The sequence below is a fragment of the Rhinopithecus bieti genome, unplaced genomic scaffold (assembly GCF_001698545.2).
Source record: "Rhinopithecus bieti isolate Rb0 unplaced genomic scaffold, ASM169854v2 scaffold_19939, whole genome shotgun sequence".
In the NCBI taxonomy this organism is placed as follows: domain Eukaryota; kingdom Metazoa; phylum Chordata; class Mammalia; order Primates; family Cercopithecidae; genus Rhinopithecus; species Rhinopithecus bieti.
Window position 1 is genome coordinate 2716421 of NW_016810019.1, and position 19352 is coordinate 2735772.

Consider the following 19352-nt stretch of genomic DNA (forward strand, 5'->3'; position numbering starts at 1 on the left):
GATGTTTATGCTCTTGGTTCTTTAGTTTGTTGGGACATACATACTGAGCTAAATAGAATTCAGAATAGATTATTTAAAACAATAGAATGTTTGAAATTAGCCAGGCATGATGGCACACACCTGTAATCCCAGCTACTTGGGAAGCTGAGACAGGAGAATCGCTTGAATCCGGGAGGCAGAGGTTGCAGTGAGCTGAGATCACACCACTGCACTCCAGCCTGGGCGACAGAGCGAGACTTAATCTAAAAAAAAAAAGAATGTTTACAATTCTCTGAAATGAAATGAGGAATTATCAGGAATATATTTTCCGTGGAGATTCGCTAGCTGTGTTTTGTCAAACAATTTAAAAGAATGTTTTCCCCCCTGGACAAATGATCTTCAAGCTGGGCTAAATGAAGACTCTTTAAAAAGGCATACAATGTGGGTAGCTTCAATAGACATGACACAACTTTGGTATATACTCTTCCCTTCTATGATGTGGGCTCTCTTTTCCCTCAGCTCATCTTTCAAAGTAAACCTTTTCCCATTTAAAAAAGAAAGTTGAATTTGTGAGGATGTTGTGGGAAACCAGCCACTCCAGAATGCTACTGTTTTTCTTTACAGTGCAGTCCCTTGGCCCCGCAGAGCCTGGCAGGTAGAGAGCCTAGAAAGATTCAGTGAACAGCATCACTGATCACCACGAAAGATTTACACCTCTCTGCTCCTAGATTTTACCATAGTGGTATCTGGCCCCATAATGTGAGGTGCCTCCAGAGAACCAAACTAAGGGACTTCTGGGAATATTGTTTTCTTGGAGCCTTCCTTTTATGATTAATCCACGGATCAATAAAATTCCACAAGTTTCTAGTATTTCACTCTCTTATACATATTTCTTTTTAAAGATACAGAGATGTGTTCAAAGCAGTCTTTTTACCTTGGAGGAGCATCCTGAAACCTGACATTTCCAAGAGGGGAATGAATGGCAGTTGTCTTTTTCAACCTCTCCTTTTGCTTCTCAAAAGGATTGGCAGAAAGTGCATTGCCCTCCGAGGGAGAGTTTGCGCCCGCAAAGCAAAGGGGCACATGGGTAAAACACACTGATGTAAAACCGTCTTTTTTTCTATTTAAATGTAAATGTTTTTTACTCTTTCAGTTCTCCTCCCAAGGGTGTGCATTGACTGGGAAGAAAAACTCTTCAAAAGGAAAGCAGTGCAGATTGGGTACCATTGCTTTAAAAGTTCTGGGGCGGGCGCAGTGGCTCAGCCTGAATCCCAGCACTTTGGGAGGCCGGCGGGCGGATCACGAGGCAGGAAATGAGCCATCCTGGCTAACCGGCGAAACCCCGTCTTACTAAAATAAATACAAAAACTAGCCGGGCGAGTGTGGCGTCTGTTGTCCAGCCTCCAGGAGGTCTGATGGCGTGACCCGGGAGGCGAGCTTGCGTGAGCTGAGATCGCGCCCGCACTCCAGCCTGGGCGCAGAGTGAGACTCCATCTAAAAAAAAAAAAAAAAAAAAAAAAGTATCTGGGTCCAATGTTTCAAATGAAGTATTTTTTTTTTGGTTTGGTATGTTATATTCATTATTGGTTAATTATTTTATATCTTAAAAATATTTTGTTCATTCTCTAAATTGTTTACATTTTATACCTATTACTAAACATTTTATGTTATGTAATAGCTGCTAGAATAGTTATTTTTTAGCAGTGTATAACACCTTTCATTGATTACAGAAAATGTCTGCCAATAATGCAAACAAAATTAAGGAAGCAATTTTTGGATTTTTAGATATTATTTTAGTTAACTATTCCAAAAGCCAAATACCAACATTCAATACATAAGATGCACATAGGTATAATAAATATCATGTTTTTATGCTATTCCTCCCTTCGTAATAACATCACTTTATCTATATATTACATTTTTTATTAGAAATTACGATATAAGAAACAGTACAGATTTACTCTTGCTTTTTAACTTGTAAAGTGGATAATTTCATTATGTTGAATCTACACAATTTAAATCTTAATCACCTTTAGTAAGCTGCATTGCAAAATGTGCTCCATAATTTATTTTGCAGTGTTTTCATCACATTCCTTGAAATATTCACATTTATGTACATGTTATTTATAATATGTGTAAATAAACACTGACATTTATTTGAATTGAAAAATGCAGTGAGTGATTTTCTGATGCAAACTAAATCTCTATTAGTTGATAGATTTCAAAATGAGAAAAAGCTTTGCTAATTAGGTTTCAAAGCAGACGTTTCCCATAAATTGAATGCTCTAAAGCTATAACTTTCAATAAATTGGTTCCATTTTTAGTTCTAAATATATAAAATACATATTTAAAGCATTTGATAAGGTAAAAGGGATCATTACAAAGATATTCCATTAGAAAATTTTGATGGAAAAGTAATTTGATTTTCTTAACCCCTTTTAAGAATAAGCTTTTATTTGGAGTATAACATACAGAAAGAGTCCACAGGTTATGAATGTACAGTTCACCCAATTATCACTAGGTGAACTCTTCTGTGTATTCACCACACAGATAAAAACATAAAAGAAACACTACTAGCATCTCAGAAAACTTTCTCATCTCTCCTCTTAATCTGCCAATTCTTTTTCATATATTGATCTGAACAAGTTATTGCTAAGTGAAAACTAGATTCAAAGCAAGACAATATATACAACAAGAATAACAGCTAATAGGTGTGTTAGATTAGATTATTCCGCAAACATTCACTCCTCCATCTCACACATCCATGGTAAGAATATTCATCGGCCCATTGATGCTGGGCATGGTCTCTGACTTTCTTTGGCCAGTGGCCATGTGCTCATTCTAAGAAGTGTAGGCTTTAAAGATGTACCCTGTGCTTTGATCCCTGACACAAGGAGTGTATGCCTCAGGGAGCCACTGCGACTTCATCCTGGACCCCAGAGTGAGACACACGGAACAGGCTGGAAGTGACTTGCAGCCGAACCCAGGTTTGCCCCAGTTCACCTGCATACTCGCTAGAGAGAAAAAAAACTGCTTTTTTTCTTACATGCCACTGAGATTTTGTTGGTTGATTACACAGAAAAGGCTGACTCATATAACAATCCCTTGATAAATCTCAACGAAGCCTTAGCGAACAAACTCTAACCACTGGGGAGCACATTCATTCTTTGCTTTTGTCACAATTGAAGAATGAGTTAGAATTGTCAAAAGATAGATTATTAGCTCGCCTCCCGGGTTCACGCGACTCTCCTGCCTCAGCCTCTCCGAGTAGCTGGGACTACAGGCGCCCGCCACCACGCCCGGCTAATTTTCTGTATTTTTAGTAGAGACGGGGTTTCACCGTGGTCTGGATCTCCTGACCTCGTGATCCGCCCGCCTCGGCCTCCTAAAGTGCTGGGATTACAAGTGTGACCCACCGCGCCCGGCCTAGAACTAATTTCATCAGTTGGTAACTTCTCCGCAAATAACCCAGAAGTAGGTAAACACATTGGGCAGCAACAGAACTTCCATTTCTGTCTATTTAGATGACCAAGGTTTCTCAGGGCTTACATCTAGAAACATAAAATAGATGAACAGAACTGATAGAAGTGCTGTCTCATTCAAAGAATGAACAATATTTATCTAGGGGCAAATGAAAATAACCTGACACCATTAATCTCATTAAGAGCTTTCTTTTGATAATTTAAAATTGTTGTTTAATGATTATCTATGAAAATCTGTAATGTAGTTATGTTGTTTTGACTAATTATGTACTACTAACAGTCACAATGATAGCTCTCTCTAAGAGGCAATTAACACTTAGAGCCTTATGTTCACAGGTAATTAAAAAATTAATCTTTCAATTTATATGCATATTTTAGTCATAGAAAATATTGATGATTAACAGAGTTTCAAAATAAATATATACTAAATGCATTTTGGGAAGGGGGGCTTGAAGTGGGATAGGAATAAAAGTCCAGGAAGAAAACGGGATAAAGTACAATTTCCCATTGTTAGATAAAATCTGATACAACTATTTTAAGAATGGACAGTGTGGGTGTCAAATTGCCACGGTGTTGGAATGTCATTGAATATGATGGGATTTACGTTTTTTTTTTTAATGTCTGTGGTTACCAAATTCCACAAATTACATCTTTGCAAACTTGTAAACTTCTGATAACAATTATGAGATGGCTACCTAAAAAAATCAATGAAGAATACATAGAATTTCATTTCCTCTTGCAGGATGTCTGGGATTCAAATTTGAAGAAAATTTTAAGCTATTTTAATTTGTTTACTGATTTAAGCTATTGGTGAGTTATGTATGTGTCCTTTATAGAGACAAGCGTCCCAAATTAGCTGATCATTTCTGTGGCGGTAAATGGCTATCAGTTGTATCAACCCAGCCAACACTGAAAAAATATTAGCAAAACTGCCACTCAAAGGTAAAAGTGATATGCTTTTACAAGGAAATAGAAAAAAAACCAAAACTGGCTTTTAAACAAACTTCTGCAATGGAGACAGCATTTTGAGAATAATTGTTTGGAAATGTTCCCATCATTATGTGATTTTGCTGCTGAAAAAAATGTTTGTCATTTACAAAATTTCTTAAATCTGCCTACTCTAAAACAGGACCACAAAATATATAACTTGCTTTGTAACCTGTGTACAGTCCCAGTGGTGTTTAAACTCACTTGTTAAAATTTAAAATTCAACAGCTTCTGATTGACATCAGGAAAAGCAAATATTTTCTAATATTTCAACCAATATCTACATGATTAGTAAATGGGACTGAAAAGAATGCATATAATGACTTAGTAAGACTGACAATGAAGCACTTACTTTTCCAGTTTGGACCTGTGTGTATTTGTGAGGTATCTTTAGAGCTAGGGTAAATTTTAAAACAAATACCAAAAGAAATTGAATTTAGAAAATATCTTTGATCACTATGTCACAAATTATTAAACCAAGGTTTAAAAAAATAAAACCTATTTAATGATATAATTCTTACTAAAATATTAATATTAAGACTATTTTAGAGAAGCAACAAGTTTTTTATTTCATGATTGAACTAAACATAAATTATTTCTAAATAGTTTATTTCATCTTTATCTTATCTTTAAAATTCTTCTATTTACAAGAGTGTTTTATATTTTATGTAACCCACGAGTCTAGTAATAAATACATGCAATTATTAAATAAGTAAATTGGGGTGCCTACTCAAGCATTTTAACTGATAGGAGGTGAGAACAAAACATTGGGAGCTACTTCTCTATAAAACTTTATGCAACTGAGTGAGAATATCTTGATGAAATAGATTGTCTGCCTGGAATATATAAATAACCAAAATTGGCTCAAAATGTAGAAGATCTACCATGAATAAAATTGAAAAGATGATAATTATCCCTTCAAATTTGCCAAAACCAGATGATTTTATGGATGTTATTTTAGACTCTGAAATTATAGATTTCTTTTGCAATTTAAAATGTCCCGGAGAATAAAGATGGAAATCTTCCCAGTTTATTTTAACCTCATACCAAAACCTGATAAAATTATCACAATGAAAGAAAACTATAGCTAAATTTCACTTATGATTATAGAGAATTAAAAAATCCTAAATAAAATCATCAACCCAGATGTATTAAAAGAGCAACAAATTTCCCCCATACTAGAGTTTATTATTGGAATCAAGGAGTATAAAGAAATCTATTAATGTAATAGATACAGATGATTTTTAAAAGATAGTATCAATAGATATCCTCCAAAGGTATCTAATTTAGTTTAACAACCAAGTTTGACAGAGTATTTAAGGAAACTAGAAAGAATATTCCTTCAACATTTCATATATACATAGATAAATACATACATATCAAAATGGATCTCTCTGCCTCTCTCTCAGATGTATGCCATTGGAAATCACAAACACTTGGTGTAAACAGTTACTACTATTTTGTGAATCTTGGCCAATATAATGGGAAAAGCTAAATTAGTTTCAAAATACACCAATAAAGAAGTATCAATGTTTGCAGTTGATTTCTTTAAATAGGAAAGTTCAATAAAATAGCCATTTACAAATCATACAGACATTAATTTTAAAACAGTTTTCTAACAACTAATATCAACTGCCTAGACATACACTTAATTAGGAATGCCTAAAATCCATTAGAAAGCATTAACATCTTCCAAGGGACATAGACAACTACGAAAAAATGGTGCTGCAGATAAGACTCAGTATTGTTAAGATATCAGTTCTGCTAAATTAATTACAAGTTGTCAGAATTTTAGTGAGTTTTTTAAAAAAATAACTTGTAACAGTGATTCCAAATTTCAACTAGAAAAATAAACATATTGCAATAATTAAATTTTTGAAAACTAAGAATGAGAAGAGATTTGCACTAATGGTTTTCAAAATATATTATCAAAATATAACCAATTAAAACAATGGTACTGGAATAGATAGAACAATGAAACAACAATGAAATCCTAGGAGGATTTCAAGCATACTTAGGACTTAATATATGCTAAAGTGATCTTTATTAACAATGAGAAAATATGTATGTTACTCAACAATGGTGCTGGAACGGTTGGTCTGCTTTGAAAACATAGGATGAATTTCCCACCCTACACCATAATCTAAAATAAATTCCAGATAGATTAAATATTTCTTTTTCTTTCTTTCTTCTTTTTTTTTTTTTTACNGCCCGGCCTAGAACTAATTTCATCAGTTGGTAACTTCTCCGCAAATAACCCAGAAGTAGGTAAACACATTGGGCAGCAACAGAACTTCCATTTCTGTCTATTTAGATGACCAAGGTTTCTCAGGGCTTACATCTAGAAACATAAAATAGATGAACAGAACTGATAGAAGTGCTGTCTCATTCAAAGAATGAACAATATTTATCTAGGGGCAAATGAAAATAACCTGACACCATTAATCTCATTAAGAGCTTTCTTTTTGATAATTTAAAAATTGTTGTTTAATGATTATCTATGAAAATCTGTAATGTAGTTATGTTGTTTTGACTAATTATGTACTACTAACAGTCACAATGATAGCTCTCTCTAAGAGGCAATTAACACTTAGAGCCTTATGTTCACAGGTAATTAAAAAATTAATCTTTCAATTTATATGCATATTTTAGTCATAGAAAATATTGATGATTAACAGAGTTTCAAAAATAAATATATACTAAATGCATTTTTGGGAAGGGGGGCTTGAAGTGGGATAGGAATAAAAGTCCAGGAAGAAAACGGGATAAAGTACAATTTCCCATTGTTAGATAAAATCTGATACAACTATTTTTAAGAATGGACAGTGTGGGTGTCAAATTGCCACGGTGTTGGAATGTCATTGAATATGATGGGATTTACGTTTTTTTTTTTAATGTCTGTGGTTACCAAATTCCACAAATTACATCTTTGCAAACTTGTAAACTTCTGATAACAATTATGAGATGGCTACCTAAAAAAATCAATGAAGAATACATAGAATTTCATTTCCTCTTGCAGGATGTCTGGGATTCAAATTTGAAGAAAAATTTTAAGCTATTTTAATTTGTTTACTGATTTAAGCTATTGGTGAGTTATGTATGTGTCCTTTATAGAGACAAGCGTCCCAAATTAGCTGATCATTTCTGTGGCGGTAAATGGCTATCAGTTGTATCAACCCAGCCAACACTGAAAAAATATTAGCAAAAACTGCCACTCAAAGGTAAAAGTGATATGCTTTTACAAGGAAATAGAAAAAAAACCAAAACTGGCTTTTTAAACAAACTTCTGCAATGGAGACAGCATTTTGAGAATAATTGTTTGGAAATGTTCCCATCATTATGTGATTTTGCTGCTGAAAAAAATGTTTGTCATTTACAAAATTTCTTAAATCTGCCTACTCTAAAAACAGGACCACAAAATATATAACTTGCTTTGTAACCTGTGTACAGTCCCAGTGGTGTTTAAACTCACTTGTTAAAAATTTAAAAATTCAACAGCTTCTGATTGACATCAGGAAAAGCAAATATTTTCTAATATTTCAACCAATATCTACATGATTAGTAAATGGGACTGAAAAGAATGCATATAATGACTTAGTAAGACTGACAATGAAGCACTTACTTTTTCCAGTTTGGACCTGTGTGTATTTGTGAGGTATCTTTAGAGCTAGGGTAAATTTTTAAAACAAATACCAAAAGAAATTGAATTTAGAAAAATATCTTTGATCACTATGTCACAAATTATTAAACCAAGGTTTAAAAAAATAAAACCTATTTAATGATATAATTCTTACTAAAATATTAATATTAAGACTATTTTTAGAGAAGCAACAAGTTTTTTATTTCATGATTGAACTAAACATAAATTATTTCTAAATAGTTTATTTCATCTTTATCTTATCTTTAAAATTCTTCTATTTACAAGAGTGTTTTATATTTTATGTAACCCACGAGTCTAGTAATAAATACATGCAATTATTAAATAAGTAAATTGGGGTGCCTACTCAAGCATTTTTAACTGATAGGAGGTGAGAACAAAACATTGGGAGCTACTTCTCTATAAAACTTTATGCAACTGAGTGAGAATATCTTGATGAAATAGATTGTCTGCCTGGAATATATAAATAACCAAAATTGGCTCAAAATGTAGAAGATCTACCATGAATAAAATTGAAAAAGATGATAATTATCCCTTCAAATTTGCCAAAACCAGATGATTTTATGGATGTTATTTTAGACTCTGAAATTATAGATTTCTTTTGCAATTTAAAATGTCCCGGAGAATAAAGATGGAAATCTTCCCAGTTTATTTTAACCTCATACCAAAACCTGATAAAATTATCACAATGAAAGAAAACTATAGCTAAATTTCACTTATGATTATAGAGAATTAAAAATTCCTAAATAAAATCATCAACCCAGATGTATTAAAAGAGCAACAAATTTCCCCATACTAGAGTTTATTATTGGAATCAAGGAGTATAAAGAAATCTATTAATGTAATAGATACAGATGATTTTAAAAGATAGTATCAATAGATATCCTCCAAAGGTATCTAATTTAGTTTAACAACCAAGTTTGACAGAGTATTTAAGGAAACTAGAAAGAATATTCCTTCAACATTTCATATATACATAGATAAATACATACATATCAAAATGGATCTCTCTGCCTCTCTCTCAGATGTATGCCATTGGAAATCACAAACACTTGGTGTAAACAGTTACTACTATTTTGTGAATCTTGGCCAATATAATGGGAAAAGCTAAATTAGTTTCAAAATACACCAATAAAGAAGTATCAATGTTTGCAGTTGATTTCTTTAAATAGGAAAGTTCAATAAAATAGCCATTTACAAATCATACAGACATTAATTTTAAAACAGTTTTCTAACAACTAATATCAACTGCCTAGACATACACTTAATTAGGAATGCCTAAAATCCATTAGAAAGCATTAACATCTTCCAAGGGACATAGACAACTACGAAAAAATGGTGCTGCAGATAAGACTCAGTATTGTTAAGATATCAGTTCTGCTAAATTAATTACAAGTTGTCAGAATTTTAGTGAGTTTTTTAAAAAAATAACTTGTAACAGTGATTCCAAATTTCAACTAGAAAATAAACATATTGCAATAATTAAATTTTGAAAACTAAGAATGAGAAGAGATTTGCACTAATGGTTTTCAAAATATATTATCAAAATATAACCAATTAAAACAATGGTACTGGAATAGATAGAACAATGAAACAACAATGAAATCCTAGGAGGATTTCAAGCATACTTAGGACTTAATATATGCTAAAGTGATCTTTATTAACAATGAGAAAATATGTATGTTACTCAACAATGGTGCTGGAACGGTTGGTCTGCTTTGAAAACATAGGATGAATTTCCCACCCTACACCATAATCTAAAATAAATTCCAGATAGATTAAATATTTCTTTTCTTTCTTTCTTCTTTTTTTTTTTTTACACCCAGGTTGGAGTGAAGTGGCACAATCACAGCTCGCCACAGCCTCAACCTCCTGGGCTCAGATGATCATCTCTCCTCAGCCTCCTGAGTAGGTGGAACTGCAGGCAGATGCCACCATGCTTGGCTAATTTTTTAAATTTTTCGTAGAGACCGATTCTCCCTGTGCTGCCCAGGCTGGTCTTGAACTCCCAGCCTCAAGCAATCCTCCTACCTTGGCCTCCCAAAATACTGGGATTACAGGCATGAGACACTGCACCTGACCTCGAGATTAAATTTTTTGAATACAGAAAATGAATTATGTTTATAATCAAGAATTCTCTAAGCCTCAAACAAGGGTTGAATACAGATTTTGTGAGAACCAAGCTTAATCAATTTTAGAACTTTCATTAAATGAAGTAATGTAAAAACATAAATGCAAAATTAGAAACAAAACTGGATATCTGCTTAGAATGAGAAAATAAAAGCTGATAAATACCATAGACATCACAAAATCCCAGAAAAATAACATAGCATTTTATTAGCATACTCTACAATATTTTTTTCTAGTTTTTTGGGCTGTATGTTTGATTGCTTCCTCCTATGGCAATGATTTTGTAATAGTTTCTAAAGAGAAAAATAAAAAGATCCACCAGTCCTTTTTGTAATGGTTAATCAAAGCACTTTCTTTAAATTGATAGACTGGAAACCTTTCTTACAGTTTCACAACTCATAAGAGATAATATCAGGTAAATTTTTAGTGTTGTGGCTGAACTGGGAAAACCTCTAGCAAGTTTCTTCATACATGAAGTGGAAGGCCTTGGAGCATTTCAAGTTCTCCTCTATAAAGTCTAACCTTAAGGCATTATTTGAATTGGTGACACTAATTTAACAAACTGTCCTGGGGTATTGTAATGTTATATTTTTTATGCTATTTGTACTATTTTTCTTTCTTGATGTTTGTATCTCCTGACAAATTAGTGAAAAATGTATTTTTTTTCAGTTTGTTACACTCCTCTTTATTAACTGGAAAATCAAAGAATTCTGTGGTGTATTCACCACTTATATTTGAAATTTATCTCTTTATTTTAATGAATTCTGTTTTCAGTATTGGGTAAGGGTTTTTTGGCTATATTTTGCTTCTAAATACCAGAATTGTTTCTACTATTATATTGAAATACATAGCACATACTTTTATTGTATGGACATATACAAAATTATACATACTGCATTATCAAGTTGGAATTATTTTTGTGCATTAACGGAAGAAAATTTCTGTTATGACTAGGCATTGATGAAAACCAAACCCTGTGCTTACAATTTTGCAGACTAGCTCCCAGGTCTGTACATTTCCAGCATATTGTACCTATTCCTGCAAGTTACTGCTACAGAGACATAGTTAGAAAGAACTAAATTGTACTCAGAAATGACAGCAAACCACATACATGCATCCTACTAAACTAAATGTATCTTAAGTTCAATTTCCCTTAGTTAGACCTCTAACGGCCTTTAATCTCTGATGTCATTTAACATGAAGTTTAGTGTAACGGACGGGAAGTAAAAGTGAAAAGAAACTGAATGTTGTTAAAGTATCTGACTTTTGGAGGATTTATGACCAGGATAACACATGACTAGGACTCCTTCCAGAGCCTTGAAAATGGCCCATATAAGTGAGGATCCCTGGAACCTAAAGTTTGTGGTAACTCTTTCTCTGACACATAAAGGCAAGCTGGTAAAGAAACTATTGATCAGTTAAATAAGATAAGCACTATAAACAACAGTAACCCAAGTATGCCATTTATAGTTAAGAGGCAAATGACAAATGAGGGAAGTGACAAATACACACACACACAAAACATATGTGTGTGTGGCAAATACATAAATATAGTATGACTTTTTAGTATATATATGGCAAATCAATATACATGACATATATATGCTATGTATATATAGCAAATATATAAACATTTTAGCATTTTAGAAGATCTTCTGGTATCACAATGAAATGCAATTATTTACTATTATTTATTTTAAGATAGAAGTGGTAAGATATGGTTGCCTTTAAAATTTTAAATTCCTTGAGAAATTACCAATGTGCATTTTTTCTAAGCAGTATGTATAAAGTAATAGATAAACCTACTATAATTGTGTTTGAACATATTGTCCAAAAATGATGTATAGATAATGCTGGCATTTCCAAATGATCATCTCGAAATTAAGCCAGTGTCATATAGACAATAACATATCAAAAGAGAAGGGGAAATAAACAAAAGTCACAGAGAATAAATGATAGAAAATGCATTTTAGGGTTGGACACAGTGGCTCATGCCTCTAATTCTAGTATTTTGGGAGGCCGAGGCAGGCGGATCACTTGAGGTCAGGAGTTTGAGACCAGCCTGGTCAACATAGTGAAACCCCTTCTCTACTAAAAATACAAAAATTAGCTGGGCGTGGTAGTGCACACCGATAATCCCAACTACTCAGGAGGCTGAGGCAGGAGAATCACTTGAACCCAGGACGCGGAGGTTGCAATGAGCTGACATCCCGCCACTGCACTCCCATCTGGGTGATAAGAGTAAGACTCTGTCTCGGAAAAAAAGAAAACATGCATTTTAGGAAGATGCAGAAAAAAATCATCAGACACAGGGAATTGAAGGAAGTGGAACAGATGTACACCAACCAAACTAATCACTCCGCTGGTCCCAGCTTGGCCAAGAGGTGTCATGTCTGAGATCAGAGCGAGGGCCAGGCCTGACCAAGTGTGGTGATCTGTGTGGTAAAGAACCCCATTCAAAAACTAAAAAACAAATTTTGGGAAAAGATAGGCCCTGAACTGGGGTGAATGGTAGCATGCAGACAATTCTTTTCTTTTTCTTCATTGTTGTTTAAGTCACTCCTTTTCCCAGTATTTGCTGTGTGTAAATCCTGATTCCTCCCTGGATTAAGTCTTTTTACTACATATCATTTGATATTGTAGGGAGAACCAATGCTGCAATTGTAATATTTGGAATATGCTTTTGTCATGTTTCATTGTCTGTCATCTCTTCTGGTTTGAGGATGCTGATAATATTACCTTTTCCCACAAGTAGTTTTAATGTTCAAAGGAAGAAAAATGCCAGCCAAGTTACCTTTATTTAATTCAATTAGTTCCTTCTATTCAACAGGTACATGCTGAGGCCAAGAAGTGTCATGTTCTTTGCTGGTTTCTGGGGATACCTAGAGTAGGTCTCCCTGGCCTTGTGATAGTTACATATACTAATCACATCACTGTATGATAGGAACTATAATGGAGATATCTAATCTATTATATGACAAATCAGATGAGAAAAATGTTGATTCTCCCCAAAGGGACATAGTTGAGCTAAGTGGAAAGAATAAGACATCATATGTCCACTGTGGAGGAGAAGGGGGTCAAGCAGGAAGTGAAAATATCAGAAAATCATAGAGAAGTGGCTGATCACAGTGCACTCAGGGATGGATCTGGTGTAGACAAAGCAAAAGGGCTCCCATTCGGGGCTAATCTCGCTGTCCTCTGGAGAGGTCTTTGTCTCAACTCCTAGAAAAACTAAAGGCACAGAGAAGCCACTTTCAGAGAAACAGTGGAGGCCAGAAAACAGTGCTTTGTTCTCAGAGGGAAATGTGTTACACTGACTTCTTTTCTCCTGGGAAGAGGCGAGCAAGGGAAAGAGGAAGATCTCTGTTGTTCTCTATCTGAAACCTGCTAGGGCTTTTCTTTGCCTTCTAAATATAGTTCAGCCTCCTGAACAGCACATACAAATCTCTTCATAATATGAAACTAGTGTAGTATCTATTTGCTGTTTTTCCAGGTTTATTATGGCACAAGAATCATCGTTTCAAGAACTTGGCAGAAGCTGAGGTAAAAAATAAATAAATAAATAAAATAAAACTTTTATAGTTGAAGATGCTTGCCTTTAGTAAAAACACAAAATTCAGGATTAACATGTTGTAAAACCATGGTTTTTGCAAGTTGAGGCGCTTGAACACTTCAGACTTGTGAAATGACTGAAATTGGGAAGTGCCAGGACAATACCCGCCATTTCGCCCTCTCCAGAGGCAAGAAGGCAGTGGACTGGGAACTCCTAACTCTAAACATACCAAGTGCAGGTGAGAGCCCTGTTGCTGAGGCAGGTCCTTTGGCTTCTGAGAAGAGAAGTATTGTGGTGCATGTTAACAAAAGACTAATTTTTATTGCATTGTTAGCTTGGAGGACAAGAAACATTAAAAGATTTGCAAGAAACAGGTCAAGGAAAATACAATTTGGTAGAGAGCTGAAGAAGTAAGCTGTGACTTTAGCCCTGGCAGCAATCTGAATGTGGTCAAAGAAGCGGTGACTCCGCAGAGCTCTCACCACAGAGGAGATGACAATCTTCAGCGAAGACGGAAGTTAGAACAGCTGCTTCCTACTCTGAGGAGACAAACAGCCACATGCACTGAAGGACACATACAAAGTCCCCTGCGACATGAGTAATGTGTGAACGTTTGTGTGTGGCATATGAAAGATTTTGTTTCTTTTCTTTTTTCGGTTTTTTTTTTTTTTTTTCTGAGACAGAGTCTTCCTCTGTCACCCAGGCTGGAGTACAATGGCGTGATCCCAGCTCACTGCAACTTCCGCCTCCCGGGTTCAAGCAATTCTCCTGCTTCAGGAGTAGCTGGGATTACAGCGTGCGCCACCAACACCAGCTAATTTTAAAATTTTTTTTTTAGTAGAGACGGGGTTTTACCATGTTGGCCAGGCTGGTCTCAAACTCCTGACATCAGGTGACCCACCAACCTCGGCCTCCTAAACTGTTGGGATTACAGGTGTGAGCCACCATGCCCAGCCTTGCTTCATTTTTATAACAATAAGCTAGATGCCAAAAATGCATGCTCATGTCAATGACTTTCTTGATAAGTCAATGTTAAGGCTACTCTTGGGGCCATACATCCCACATCATCTTCATCATCATCTCTAGAACTCACAAGTGAGCTCGTCATCACCCACTTAGTGCTCATTCTTGGGGGTACATTGTCATTCCCATCACAGCAAACAGCTCTACAGTCTACACAGTAAGTTGGACCAGAAACCCAGAAGTCATTCTAGACATCTCTTTGTGTCTTTACTTTAACATACAGATTACAGTTTACATCTATGTCTTTGTTTACCTTTTTCTGTAAAAAATTGATATAGCTACTCCATCATCAGAGCATAAGCTCTTTGAGAAAAACCCTTAATCCCATTTCTGTATGTCTAAGACTTCATGCACTATCTTGAACACAAAACATGTTTGTGAGCTGAAATAATACTTTTACACCCAAAAAGGTTTAATTATATACCACATAATGTATGTAAGCATTCAAGCATTTTCACGTTGTTTTTTCTCTTATAAAGGTCAAAGATTTTAAATGTTCGTAGTCAAAGATCAAACTCCTGTCCTTTATAGGATGGTTTGTTCCCTAATGGCTATGCAGAGTAAAACGTTCTATTGGACTCTCTTGCAACACTGACAGGTCAGATATTTTCACTCACTGGCAGTAACACCTCAAAGTGTCATTCAGGCCTGAGGATGGTGCCCTTTCTAGTTGGGAGGTGTTCGGACCATTCATATTCTTAAACAGGCTCACTTAATAATTACACAGCACTATGTATCTGAAGGCAAAAAAATTAATAACTCTTCTAATTAGTGCAAAGACAATTGTTTCTAGATTTATCCACCAAATGTTATTCCATTACACATAAATAAATCACGATTTTCATCCTTAAGAGTCTCCTATTCCAAAAATAGAAAAGACTGACACACCTAGAGATAGATAAGAATGTAGACAAACACAATGAGCATTTCTGACTTCATTCCAATGGAAACATTCCAAACTAAATTAAGAAATTTCTAGCTCTCTAATCTCTTCTTTCTTAAAGCTTCCTCCGTATCTTTTTTTTTTTTTAAGGAAAGCAATAGTTATTTATTTTGATCTTACCTTTTGATTAATCCTATTCTTCCATCATTCTTTTTCTTTCATTACTGTCATGGCAGTAGGAGATTAAGGGAAATTTCTCAGTGCAAATGATGGTGTGGTAATTTTCCATCTCTAGTTTTGACACTTTTTTTTTTTTTTTAAAAAGGTTCTTTATCACTTAGAACCATCCTGCATTTTAATTTTCTTTGTCTTCATTCCTATTCACATGTCCCCTTGAATCAAACTTTTTTGAGAAATTAAAACCACTACTTTTCATTACAGAATCACTTTATTGCATTTGGTTTCAGTGGTTGATCTTTGTTTGTGAGTTTCTTGAGTCAGGCTTCATGTGTTGAGTGTAGTTTATGCACTGGACTCCTGAAACATGAAAACACCTTCCCTCTCACACTATGTCAAGTTTTGGCTGCCATCTTTCTGTAAGGTTAGCTGTAGACAACTGCTTATTTAAAGGTAAATGTCCAACAGGGTATTTGCTTGATTGTTTATGATTGATTAATTTCCACTTAATCATTGAAACCAGAATCAGCTGCTTAAAACTGTGACAAAATGGTGTTTTACTCATTTTCTAATGAGTCCGACGTAGTTATTTCTTTTTTTGATGAAGTAAAATGTCTCTGATGAAATTGATTTGTAACATGCATTTATTGCTTTGTTTCCTCTTGAATGCCTCATTTATCTCGGTGGTAGTATAAATGGGAAATACACGGAGATCCATTGTCTAAGCACTTATGGTGCTCCGAGGGTGAGGCTTAGGACCAATGAACAGAGACCCACAGGTGGCTTCTTCAGAAAGAGAGAAAATGATTTGCCTTTTAGATTTGCTCAGCTTGCATTTCATTTATTCTGTAAAGAGCCAACAATTACACATACACTTTGGTTCAAATTTAATTTATGCCGTTTGTTGTTAAAAATGACACAGTATCTGTTCTATTTACCAGGGAGCTGTTGAACAAGGCTGGCCAGTTTTCTTTGAATTCCAGTATTTTCATGCTATGGGGAATTAGGTGTTTAGCTCAGATTTGTGTTTGCCCAATGCCCCACGGTCAAGACTGGACATCCCTGGACACTCCAACAAACATCTGGTCTGAGGATGCAGTTCTGTTAAAAATAGCAACAACAACAACAATCTGAGGAGTAGCCGGTATTGCAGTTCCACTTTCATGTTTGCTGATTGTCTCAGGTGGCGTTCTCTAGTGCACCTGAGACAAAGACATAGAAGACAATTTGCTAAGTCAACCCAGGAAATACACATGAGGGCATGGGGAAAGGGATGGATGGCAGTGGGGAAGGAGGAAAGAGAGGAGTCATGCCCTGGGTAGCTAGGGCATTTGTCCCCCTACCCACACCCTGAGGGTCTTATATGTCCCCAGCAGTCCCAGCTGCCTAGCATGCTGGCTGGGCAAGCTGGCATAACTTGGGCACCTGAGAAAAACCCAGGCAGGGCCTCTGAGAGAGAAGTTGCCAGGTGCTCAGAAATTGACCTCTGCCAACGTAGAAGTGAGCTCAGGTGCAACGGACATACAGCATCTGCTATGCTAATGCATGAAGCTTCCTTGCAGAAACCTGGGTAAGCCTTGTTCTTAGGGCAACTGCTTTGAAGATACTGCAAATTGGATGTCAGCTTTACTGGCGTTCTCATCTGAGAAATGTCTGTCCTGTCTGGAAGAGAATGGCATTGCATCCCAGGCAAATTACCGACAGTGATGAGTAGCAGTGTGGTCATGCAGGGAAGAACACAGGCTCAGGGGCCTAACTGCCTGAGTGTGAATGCTGACTTTAACACTTACTACCTGTGTGATATTGAGTCAGTTACTGAATATCTCAGTCCCAGGTCCACATCTGTAAAGCAGAGAGAATTAGAGTGTCTGTCTCTCAGAGCTGTTGGGAGGACCAATGGAGATCCTAAATATAAAGCTCTTAGCACGCTCACTGGCACACTGAAGCAAAGATGAACTGTTATCATGATGAGGTAGTAACGTCTGCTGCTACTTCCCAGCTAAAGCGATGTACAGTTGAGAAACTGGTTTTATTGTTAAAAGCATATTACTAACAAGCCCCAAAAAGACAAATACTGCACGATTCCACTTATGTGAGGTACTTAGGGTAGTTACATTCATTGAAACAGAAAGTGGTTACCAGGGGCTGGGAGGAGAGGAGAATAGTTATTGGTTAACAGGTATAGAGTTTCCATTTTGCAAGGTGAAAAAGTAGTGGAGATTGGTTTCACAACTTTGTGAATACACTTAACACTACTAAACTGTATATTTAAAAATAGACAAGAAGGTACATTTTATGCAATTTTTTTTACCACAATAAAAAGTTAAATATTTTAAATAACATTTTGTAGAGGGGCTGGGCATGGTGGCTCACGCCTGTAATCCCAATACTTTGGGTGGCCAAGGTGCATGGATGACTTGAGCTCAGGAGTTTGAGACCAGTTTGGGCAACATGGAGAAACCCTGTCTCCACTAAAAATACAAAAATTAGCAGGTCATGGTGGTGCATGCCTGTAATCCCAGCTACTCAGGAGGCTGAGGTGGAAGGATCACTTGAGCCCAGGAGGCACAGGTTGCAGAGAGCTGAGATCGTACCACTGCACTCTAGCCTGGGTGACAGAGCCAGACCCTGTCTCAAAACAAAACAAAACAAAACAGAAAAGCCATATCGTTGATAAGCTTCATCAGCCATCATTTGGACATTATATTTATCAAACGGAATCTGTAGTCTATTGTGAGCATTGCTCTCATTTCGTGGTCATCTACTTCAACACTGGAATCTGGAAGACATTTCAGATCACCCTGTGTGTAGAATCCATGTCCACCAAAATGCCATTAAAATGATTCATTTGGGGCACACAGTTAAAGACTCCAACCAGTGAAGAGCTTCACTGCCTGCCACAGAAAGTCAAAGCAGTTGTTTTTAATATAAATGCTGCCTCTTAAACAGTAAGGTTCCAATAAAGTCAGGATACAAGAAAAACAAAATTCAGGAGCTTCTGGATAACTGAACACGTGGAGGTTCCTGGAGGATGGCAAGTCCAGGGAAGGCATGGAGACCCTGCGCCCCTTCCTGCATTCCTTACCTTGTGCATCTCTTCATCTGCATCCTTTGTAATTCCTTTATAACAAACCAGTAAAAGTAAAACAAACGAACAAACATAATTCAGAGGGTTTGCAGATTGAGACAGATAACTCTCTGTTCAGTCAGCATTCACATTCAGGATAAATTCAATTTTCTGACTGCAAATTCAGGAATGTGGAAAGCCAAATATTTAAAAAGAAAGATCAATGTACAAAAGATGATGTCAGGCCAGGCGTGGTGGCTCATGCCTATATTCCCAGCACTTTGGAAGACCGAGGCAGGTGGATCACTTGAGGCCAGGAGTTAAAGTCCAGCCTGGCCAAAGTAAAAGCCTATCTCTACTAAAAATACAAAAATTAGCCGGGCACGGTGCGCGCCTGTAATCCCAGCTACTCT